Source organism: Apostichopus japonicus, chromosome 7 (assembly GCF_037975245.1).
Source record: "Apostichopus japonicus isolate 1M-3 chromosome 7, ASM3797524v1, whole genome shotgun sequence".
Classification (NCBI taxonomy): Eukaryota; Metazoa; Echinodermata; class Holothuroidea; order Aspidochirotida; family Stichopodidae; genus Apostichopus; species Apostichopus japonicus.
The window spans coordinates 26,739,876-26,749,875 of NC_092567.1; the positions used below are offsets into that span (position 1 = coordinate 26,739,876).

The window sequence follows — 10,000 nt, forward strand, 5'->3', positions numbered from 1 at the left end:
GTTTCGAACAGGGGGGTAGGAGCCGGGGGGGCACTATTTTTCCAAAATAGCAAATGTGCCCTACTGGCAAATAAAATGTGCCCTTTGATGAAGAACTGTCTTTTCGATATCTTAAGCCTTTGTTAATTTTAATATTTTATTTTAATTATTTATTTTTAGTCTGCACATGCTATTTTAAAATGGCATCCCATATCATCTTGTAGCACGGTTAACAATAAACAATCTCAATAAATAGTATTGATTGCATATACTAACACATCATATATATTTGAGTGATATGGCCGGTGTGTATCGGTTTATAGCCAAACGAGTGGTGGTTTTGGCATGAGAAAGTGCCCCTCCGATGTTGTGCCCCCCACTTTCTGGAAGCTTCCTACCGCCCTGGTTTCGAAGCGTGACTTGAAAGTTTCTTACAGACTGGAACTAAACATCATGACACCCGGCTGAAACAATATTTATGCCCCAAAATCATTTGAACCTAGTTTATAGGTCAAGTAAACGCCCAGTACAGATACGCATATATCCTATACATATCCCTGTCGTGATTGCTTGGAAACATTAAACGTAACGTAATATCTCTTGCATTTCTCATGTTTATTCATATTCTTTTCAAATCTCCCAAGTTATTATATCTGTTATGCAACCCTTTGCAATGCCTCAGTATTTGTCTAGAATGTTTTGGCGAGGGATTGAACTAAATTGGAATTATCGACTTTTCCCCGGGAAAATCAACAGAAAGCGGCATATGTTACAAATTAAAAGTTTCACCTCAGGTGAGAATCTTCATTTTATTTAAAAACAAAAATCTGTACATATATAAAGAGTGTTTATTTATTGCGGATTTTGTTATTTTCTGTTAGTGATCAATGTACATCCCGATGGCTACAAATTTAAAAAAAAAAATGTGATTTGACGATACTGATGTTTTTTGAAACAAGATTGTATTTAAATTTGAAATTTAGTGTATCCATGAGCGTTTACCTTATAAATGCAAAAAGTATACAAGAAAGAAAAAGTGACATTTTATGTATGTCTTCCTATATAGGGATTCAACTTTATCATAATACGGGACTAAAATATTGTCTATATACACACACGTTATATGTAAGATAAATCCGGGAGAGGGGAAGAGGGTAAGAGGGGGGGGGGGTAAGATCAACGAAGTAATATCGGGCAAAGCCAGGATTTTATTAAAGTAGAAGTTAAAATAGAGGAAGACAGTCTAGGAGAAAGTAAACTATCGGGAAATAGTTTCCGAAGGAAAGCAAACAAGAAAATGAAAATGTCAGAATAAGTTGCTGGGAGACAAGATTTAAAGAAGAAAGAAAAACCAGGAAAGACATAACAACAAAAGATTCGTGTATTGGAAACTAGACAACTTCCCTGTTCCTCTGTCGCTGTTAATTTTATCCCTCAAATTTGTTGACTCATTATTTATACTATAGGGTCAGTTCTCTTTCATCGAACAAGGATGAAAACCCCTAAAACTGTATATCACTTTCTTTCGCTTATTTTATGTAGCACCAAACTTGGAAAATTACACCCTCAAAGATTGGAAATTTCTTGTCTACTGCTTACTCTCTCACCTGCAATTTACATGTCATAAATATTGAGTATTTTTCGTGTCTTGGTGAATCCATTATGGTAAGAGATAAGGAACTAACTTCAGGTCACAGTATTGCTAAGAAGGCGTATATGAAACCTCAATTAATAAGACTTTAATTTGGTTACTTCGTTTATTTAAATGTAAGTTGAAACTATAAAACTCTCACGGAATGGAAGTTGTGCTGTAGCCTATACGCTTTATTCTTTGACGTATATAAGCTCATTATATGACATTATTTTGAGCGTTTCATGCTATTATGTTGAGTGCTTCATGGTCAGCATAGAACATATCTCTTGTCAAGGTGACTGCATTCTGAGGACAGATAAGAGTCCAATTTCAATCCAGAGGGTTCGCATAATATTGCTCTGGAGGTGTTGGGAACGTAAATATATAGTTATGAGTTAGTGAGACCAATAATATAGATATATGATACTGGTAAGGCACGTTTCAAATTGAACTCAAAGCTTTAATAAAATCTGTTAATTGCATACACAATGCTTCACTCCTGACGTCAACAAGTTATTATTTACCTTTATGGATAGAGATTTATAACGGCTATACACTAACCACGCTTTTATTAAATGCCGTGACCGATACCGAAACTTTATAGTTCCTTGTATGACTGATGGTCTTCCCATTTCGGATATGTGTAACTACTCTGTGAATCAAGCTAATAGAGAAATGTCTCGATAGATCAGAGTGATATAACTAGAAGAACATCATGAGAGTGAAGCGTATAGTTACATGTTAGGCAAAAGAACGAACGGTGTATAGGAGGGCCATATTATGAAGACTCATTGCCCATGTTTAAATTAAAGTTCCTACTTTCATAATTGTTGCATCTCGGACGAGGTTGAAGCTAATAGCCTCAAGCAATATATCTTTAATAATATGAGTGTTATAACTGACGCAATATTTTAAGCTTGTCTGATTATGTATGGTGTTCACGGGTGACGGTCTGTTACAGCACAGGAGGGCAAAAATACACTATATTAAAATTATTTATTTACTAATAAATCCACTCGCAATTGTTAAGACGGTGGGGGAGTATAGGGGGACATCATAATTTCGCCCAGTTTAAACCGTTTGAGGGGCCGCTGACTCACCCTACCCCCCCCCCCCCCCTCAACGGACAAACGCGCCTTGAAATAGTTTGTATATGTCTGTATGTACCTCAAAACTTCATCAACATCAACTCACAACTGACAGTTAACCTTCGAATTGTGAATATTTCATGGTTTCTGTCACTTTATGGTGACAAACTTTATCCTGCAAAATTAATGGCCATCTGCAGGCGTAGTATGAGAGAATTCACAATCTATGCACTTATAGTATCTTATATATATATATATATATATATATATATATATATATATATATATATATATATATATATATATATAATGTATATGTAATGTAAGCCGTAGGTTATATAATGTTGACATGTAAGTATTTCAAGTACAGTAGTAAAACCATGTCAGTAACATTAACTTCATGTAAAATCATCTATTGAAATAACTATAGTTAAGAATTGATACTCCTATATTACGGTTTAATAAGATTAAACTCCTGAGATTCCATGTAATAACATTTAAGATATTTACGGTACATATTAATATGGATTACAGTGGTGTTTCACAAGTACGCGCACTCAGTGATTGCTTTTGGTTATCGGCGGCCAAGTTGACCAATAATGATTTTGCGATTTAGTTTTGGCCTAAGTGAAGGTAAACGTAGAATACAGTTGAATTATAAAGTTAACTTTCTTCAAGTTTATACAGTTCGGCAAAACTCTTTATCAATTTCTTACACACAAAGTTATTTGTGTTATAGTTTGCAACAATTCCCAATTATCTTTGCATGGCATTACCATATTCCATTTTACTCCATATTTCTCAATCAGATTCACGTGAGCGGTGTTCCGGACAAAAGTATTTGGAAATATTTTCTTTATTACGTCTTATATGTACAGTAGCAAATATCTGGAAGTTCGTTTGAGTTGTTAATAGCAAAATTATTTCAGTCCGATTCTTACCTTCCAGTATTACGGAGCAATTTAGACCATAAGTATCACTTTAACAGAAGTGATAAAAGACTATAAAGCGTCCATCTTTGTTTTCAGAAAGAAAACCAAACAATTAAATAAAAAAATAGAACAGACTTTTTTGATATACAATATATAACCGTTATATTAACCATTATTAAACAGAGAATTAGGGAACATGAAAATATCTTCTGTCGAATGTATTAGTCGATGGCGACGGAAATAATCACGTTTCTAAGACAAGTTGATGCTTTATGGAATACTCGTAACTGTTGCTATACTGTTCGTATCTGTCTCTGTACTCACCGCAGAGCTAGTTAATAGATAGAGAGAGAGAGAGAGAGAGAGAGAGAGAGCTTTAAAGCGATATGTGATCCTGATTAAGATTCACACTGACAAATGACGGTAGAACTCTATTGTTTACAACATGTAGTTATGACAACCACACTTCATTTACCACGTATGCGTTTGGGAATGTCATTATCTGGCATCTTAAAAGCTGGGCTGTCCCTGCAGGTGTATTATAGATGAGTTATACTGTGTTCTATGGGTGACATTGAAATAGATTCTACAAGCCTCGTTTCGTGTTAAATTAATAACAATCTTGCGTTACTGTGGGCAAGCATTAAAGGAAAGCAAATCTACTACATCAAAACATTAAACCGCGTTATGTAATGTTCCTCCATTTCATCAGGAATAGATGAAATTTGGAACAAAGTTCCAAAATATTTGTTTGCACATGCAACAATAAGAAAACAACGACGGTCGATAAAAAATGTGGTCATTTATGTAGTGGACACAACATTGCACTGTACATCAACCACAGGGTACCCCACTGCACTGCACATCAACCACAGGGCACCCCATTGCACTGTTCATCAACCACAGGGCATCCCACTGCACTGTTCATCAACCACAGAGCACCCCACTGCAATGTACATCAACCACAGGGCACTCCCACTGCACTGTACATCAACCACAGGGCACCCCACTGCATTGAACATCAACCACAGGGCACCTGACTGCAATGTACATCAACCACAGGGCACCCCCACTGCACTGTTAATCAACCACAGGGCACCTGACTGCACTGTAAATCAACCACAGGGCACCCACTGCAATGTACATCAACCACAGGGCACCCCACTGCAATGTACATCAATCACAGGGCACTCCCACTGCACTGTGCATCAACCACATGGCACACCACTGCACTGTACATCAACCACAGGGCACTCCCACTGCACTGTACATCAATCACAGTGCACTCCCACTGCACTGTACATCAACCACAGGACACCCCACTGCACTGTTCATCAACCACAGGGCACCCACTGCATTGTACATCAACCACAGGGCACCACACTGCACTGTTCATCAACCACGGGGCACCTGACTGCAATGTACATCAACCACAGGGCACCCACTGCACTGTTCATCAACCACAGGGCACCCACTGCACTGTTCATCAACCACAGGGCACCCACTGCATTGTACATCAACCACAGGGCACCACACTGCACTGTTCATCAACCACGGGGCACCTGACTGCAATGTACATCAACCACAGGGCACCCACTGCACTGTTCATCAACCACAGGGCACCCACTGCACTGTTCATCAACCACAGGGCACCCACTGCACTGTTAATCAACCACGGGGCACCTGACAGCACTGTAAATCAACCACAGGGCACCCACTGCCCTGTACATCAACCACATGGCACCCCACTGCACTGTACATCAACCACAGGGCATCCCCACTGCAATGTACATCAACCACAGGGCACCCCACTGCACTGTTCATCAACCACGGGGCACCTGACTGCAATGTACATCAACCACATGGCCCCCTTCACGTTCCACACACAATAGTGTATCCCTCCTTAACGATAATCTTACTGTGTCAGTTGGTTAGTTGATATTTTCGTGTGTTATTGTCATATTTTGAATCAAATTATGACATGAATTATATCAAATGACAAATAAATTCATTATTTCTTAGCAGACGCTTTGCTTTTATATATTTTTGGTCAAATGAAACGGGGACATTCATTAGGAATTATTGATGAGCTACCTAAGGCATGGCGCTGAATGCACATGTTATCATGCAACCATACATTAATGCAGTTATACGTAGAGAGAAAAGAAAAAATGATGCATATATACATTAAGCTAACATCGCCTCGCTCGACGCATGAGTTGATACGATACGAAACAGAGAGAAGCACTTGATTATTGTGTCTACAAGTAAAGAGTATTATTCTTCGCGAAAAGTATCGTCGAGATGTCTCACCAGCTTGGCATGATAAGTATAACCATGGTAGCCAGATGTAGAAATGGCAATATATATATAGACTATAGTCTAATATAACGAAATATGTCTCTAGGCTATACAATCTTCTCAAGCCGACGATGTATTCAGAATGACAGAGCTTTTAATAACTATGTTGCTTATCAGTTTGTAGTGTATCTCGATAAAGTTTAAAGGGAGATCATGCTTTGTTCGGTTTTATTTGTACTATTCTGAACTCAACGAGAGCTTTTTTTGCGAATAAAACATATCCAGAGTCTGTTAAGGATACAGACAATTATCATATTCCCGAGGTGTACTGTTAGTTTCGAAATGAAGTCATAAAAATTGTACCTACTACAGACGGAAAAAAATATGTTAATATGGTACAAGCCAATTATGAAAATTGTTTGATAAATATACCTGAAGTGAAGACGCTGTCGAAGAAGTACGGAATTCTGTGATAAAATAAGTTATGAACAAACATAAATATATCAGGTAAGCGCATATTTAGTGTTCATACACATGTTTAGTGTTTATATGCGCAGTGTGTATGCTCAATGTTCATTCGGTAGCGTTTATGTGCAGTGCGCATGCTAGGTAGGAATGTTCAATGTTCATGCGTATAGTGTGCGTCTGTAGTGTGCGCGCATTGTACATGCCTAAAGTATGCCTGCAGTGTATACATGCTTGGTGGTCATGTGCACTGTCCCATCGCTAAATTAAGAATCCTTTGAAACCTTCAAATACATTTCTTCGTCACATTATAACATGACAAAAGAATCGTAACACCCAGAGAAACGGTCACACTGCTGTTTAGATCTAACTTGTATACCATAGACCTTCAGTAAAGCTTATCTTAGCCTACCTTGTGTGCATAAAAGTAAGAGTTAATGTATGTAATAAAATCAGCCAATTTGCTGGGTTATAGAGGCCACTGAGATGATGCGGCCTTACGTAGCTCCATGCTTTAGAATATAGAGCAATTTATGTGACTCTATGATGTGAAGTGAAAACTAGTGATTGTTAGTTTACAAAATAGTTGCTAATTAACTTGATAAGTTGCCACTTCAATTAATTAATATGGTAGTATCCATAATTGCGCAAAGGATGAAGTTCATCTTTATCAAGATTCGGTCCTTTTTGAGGATCCAGAAATTGTAAGTCAATAGCGTTGTTTACAACAAAGGCTAGGCTAGGCCTAACGTTATGCCAACGTTAGGCTGTAATTGTAGAATGTGAACAAAGAAAACAACATGTGTACTAAATGAAATCAGTCATAACTCTGTCAATCCTCAACAGATTCAGAAAAGTTGGTATCATCTGAAAGAACAACCCCAGAAGAACCTTTATCATATATTTTGAAGTCAATTTTGAAGTCATTAGTTATTTTATTGTATTTTGGTGTTTTCCATTAAAAACAAATGTGTGCGTCCTAATTTGCATATAATTTGCATTTTTTATAAAATTATCAATTCCAAATTTTGTTCCCTATTGATCTAAATCAACTTCCTAATAGAGAAGTTGCCCCTAACCTTTATAAGCCAGCCCTAACAAGATAAGTGCCCCAGACCCTAATTGTTTTCCCCACCCCCCATACGGAAAAGGGATAACTTGGTCTGTGGGTATCATGGTATTTATGCTATGCAAATTGCAGTAGAAATGTATTGATTATACAGCTAACGAACAGACACAGCCAATATTCTATACATTACGATATATTTATTATGCATCTATAAACTTAAATGACTACATAAAACATAAAACTCTTCAGAACTTTAACAAGTGCCTCTCTCTAGGCCTAAACTGAATAATTTAGCCAATTTTAAATAATTTTTGATGAAAAACAGAAGGCTGGAGAAGAGACTGAAGTGAATTATAATGAATCAACGGTCAGACTCTCGACTCACAGGAAATGAAGAATAGAGAGCGAATACAAATACACCTATATTGCAATAACGATTCACCTCACGTGGGGCAATATCAGACACCGGTGAGGTCAAATTCAGAGGCTTAATTAAGAAATCGAGAGACTGTTCATATAAAGTGCATTTTGAGAGTTATAAATACTGGAACGCGTGTATACAACAATTGACGTGAGAAGGATTTTCTGTATCATCGTAGATACACATTCCAAAATTTGTTACTTATTTCCTAAAAAAATGCCAAAAAGCATTTTTAATTTGAATTTTAAGGTAAAGAAACTCATTAAGGTACCTTAAAGGGGTTTTATAGACCCCCCACCCCCCACCCCTACAACACACACACGCACACCAAACAAAGAAATATAAGAGAAAATGTAAAAACATATACATTAAATTAAGTAACGGTGCTATAATAGAGGAATTTGAAAGTAATTGTTCGAAATATTTATTGTGTTCGCAATGTACCGCCAATTACGAATATGTTCGAGAATTATATATATATATTTATATATATATATAAATATATATATATATATATATATATATAAATATATATATATATATACATCAAATTCAACATACTGCTTTAAGTCGTAAAAATCTATTCATGGACTGCTCAATTCTTAAAACACTTCAAGGTATGTACTTGCATGATGAGAAATATCAAATATCAATTTATAGAAAATAATTGTACTGAAATGAGTCGTTAGCAATAATTACTTGCTTCGGAAAACTTTATTTAGTTGATGATGAAACTTCAACACGCAGACCTTCTCAGGTACCAGCTCATAATGCCAATGCCTGATTGCTTATTTTTGGAAGAGATTTGAGAAGCTGAGTGAAAGAAAAGAAGACGCTTTCTCCGAGGAAAAGACAGCAATAGTTGACTTCGTTTTTGTTGGTATTTTACAGAAGAAATTGGGAAGTGAATATTACAAACTTTTGCAGTTGCTCTATAGTTATTTATCAATAGATAATGATGATGATATAATAACCATAATAATCATATTAAACGAATAGGTAAGACAAAAATGAACAGGAATGGAAAGATAATCACTCCCGACTTCATTGTCATTTGGTGTGAAGTCTTATGAAAATGACGCCGTGTGCATAGGCTTGTAGGAGGGTATGTTTGACTAGGATAGGGGCGGTTTTTACACTGTTATTGGCTGGGAATGAAAGACTTTCGGGGGGGGGGGTAGGCTGTTGTTTACAACAATGAAGCTATAGCAGTTTCAGATATTTCTTTTTCTCTCTTATTAATTTTCAACTAAAAAAACAGCTGTCAGAAAGAGAAATTACTCTGAAATTTGACCTTTGACCGCTGCACTTGACCTCTGCTAAAAGAATTGTATTTCGTGTACAGAGATCTTATTAACTCACCGATATTCCAGTACATCATGAAGACGCAACATTACACTTTTGCTTGAACATCATATTTAAGCTAAAGATGATTTTAGAAAATGACCACAACAAAAGGGCGAAATTGCTGATAGCGTCTATTTTATGACCAACAATCAGTGTAAATACTACCACATTAAAAATAAATAAATATTTTCATGATAAAGCCTTTATTTCACACCCAAGCCTGATTTTTCTAGGCGTTATATATAGTTTACATACACGAACGTGTTATATAAATAAGTGTAGTAGAGTAAATATACCAGATAATAGTCCGAGTAATAATATCTCACAGATTAGGAATTTGAATAATCTGAAACGGAAGCCAATACTTTCATGATATTTTCACTTAGCAAGTTTATTTATATTTTTTTCATCTCTCATAATATTCACTACCGATACGATCAAACTTGTGCTCATCTTACGAAGATGAGCATCAAAACAACCTATGCATTCCTCTACTCAACTTATACGCTTATACCCAAAATAAACAGTTAATATTTTCATGATTTAATTGGCCATGATCTCCCGAAACATCAAACTTTACCCAGGGGAATCTCAGTTAGCCCATGGCGGTTATTTCGCTCTCTCGAAGGTCAATATTCCCTCAATTCCTCGGGTGATCTTGAAACATTGCAACTAAAAAATCAATTATATTTTACGTTCCAATGCGAACTTTTGTCAAGATGAGATGTAACACGAACGAGCGTAATTGCATTATACTTACGATCT

At 36.5% G+C, this 10,000-nt stretch overlaps 1 protein-coding gene across 1 annotated transcript in view; it reads left to right on the forward strand.

The window, feature by feature from the left end:
• LOC139969947 (CD9 antigen-like) overlaps positions 1–10,000 on the forward strand; it is a 64,731-nt gene that overhangs the window by 7,135 nt on the left and 47,596 nt on the right. The gene's annotated exons all lie outside the window — the stretch shown is intronic.